At 48.4% G+C, this 1,590-nt stretch overlaps 1 long non-coding RNA gene across 1 annotated transcript; it reads left to right on the forward strand.

The window, feature by feature from the left end:
- LOC121140679 lies at nucleotides 1–1,188 on the forward strand. The gene is made up of 3 exons (XR_005877607.1): nucleotides 1–116; nucleotides 675–790; nucleotides 882–1,188. It is a non-coding gene; the product is annotated as an uncharacterized LOC121140679 (long non-coding RNA).
- The last annotated feature ends 402 nt before the right edge of the window (nucleotides 1,189–1,590 follow it).

A 1,590-nucleotide genomic window follows, 5' to 3' on the forward strand; every position in this document is an offset into this window, starting at 1 on the left:
TTTTGGCTTGTTAATGCAGAACCTTAGTCTGTATCACCAAGGGGACCTGGAACTCACTATGTAGACTGGGAAACTCACAGCAATCCTCCTGCCTCAGGCCCGAGTACTGCAATTACGTATGTGTTCACCATATCTGGATTTTAATTTAATTTTGCTGTTTTGGTTTTTTTATTTCTTTTTGTTTTTTGGTTTGTTTTGTTTGTTTTTGGCTTTTCAAGACAGGGTTTCTCTGTGGCTTTGGAGGCTGTCCTGGAATTCGCTCTTGTAGACCAGGCTGGTCTCGAACTCACAGAGATCTGTCTGCCTCTGCCTCCCAAGTACTGGGATTAAAGGCATGCGCCACCACCATCTGGCTAGATGAGTAAGATGAGTCTCAGTAGGAAACTGTTGCCTTCTGCTCCTACCTATACAACTGGGTCTTGAAAAAAAACTTTGGCTCAATACTTCTCTTTCTCTGAAAGTTGGTCTCTCCCATTGCTAAGCACACAGGGAAACACATGCATGGATCCACCAAACAGGCCCAGGGGCTGCAGCAGCATCCAGACAGAAGCAGGGAGGCACCAGTGACAAGAACATCCTTGGCACACATGGGGGAACATCTAAACACATGAAGTTTGGTCTCTAGCCATCAACCTTTGGCACCTCTCAAATCTCTAACATTGGATTTTTAATAGGGACACCCAAAAGAAGGCCACCAGAGTCAGTTTCTGATAAACTACCTCCATTCTCCATCTCATATGGCCCTCTCCCAGGGCAGCCCTGCCACCCCGAAAGAATTCCGCCTTCCTCGGTAGGTTTGCTCAACTGGCACAAGCACAGTAATGTGGAGGTTTGGTTGCTAGTTCTCAGCAACATGAAAACAAACCATCCCCCCCCTCCAGCCCCCAGGGACCAGAACAGATGGAGCCAGGCCCCTTGGGAAGCCCTGGGAGCAGCAAGCTCATTGAGAAACGATAGCTCCAGTCACCTTGCCAGCTCCTCACTGTGCAGGAGACAGACATCTGAAGATGGAAACCCACAACAACAAGCGTCTGATTTCCAGACTCACGGTGGCTGCTTCTCCCAAGACAAACCAGTCTTCTTCGGTGTGCCAAGTCACGACTTGTCACGCTGACAAATGCATGACGTATTGACTTGCTGTGGTCCCGCTAATGAACCATCTACGTTTATTCACAAACGCTTTGCCCCTCAGACGTAAGTTTAGCAATAATCTCACTTCGGAAATTGGTTAATAGTCCAGATAATGTCTGGGTGGTTTCCTTGTTTATAAATGAGTTGCATTAGCGCTCTCATACCACTAGGGTGTCATTTAGTGACTGGCTGCTGTGCTCTGCAAATGCGAGAGGCCAAATTCTTATGGATATGGGTATAAAAGTGGGGGGGATAACTTCTGGCTAAAACTGCAGATGGGAAGCAGATGTAGTGCACAGAGGAAGTGGGTTCCATTCAGTCCCCATCCTTTATTATAATCAAGTCTGCTGAGTTGTACTCCTCCCCTCTTCCTCCTCCTCCTCCTTCTCCTCCCTCCTCCCTCCTCTTCCCCCTCTTCCTCTCCCCTCCTCCTCCTGCTCTTCCTGCTCCTGCTCCTGC

The sequence above is a fragment of the Mesocricetus auratus genome, unplaced genomic scaffold (genome assembly GCF_017639785.1).
Source record: "Mesocricetus auratus isolate SY011 unplaced genomic scaffold, BCM_Maur_2.0 Super-Scaffold_100006, whole genome shotgun sequence".
In the NCBI taxonomy this organism is placed as follows: Eukaryota; Metazoa; Chordata; class Mammalia; order Rodentia; family Cricetidae; genus Mesocricetus; species Mesocricetus auratus.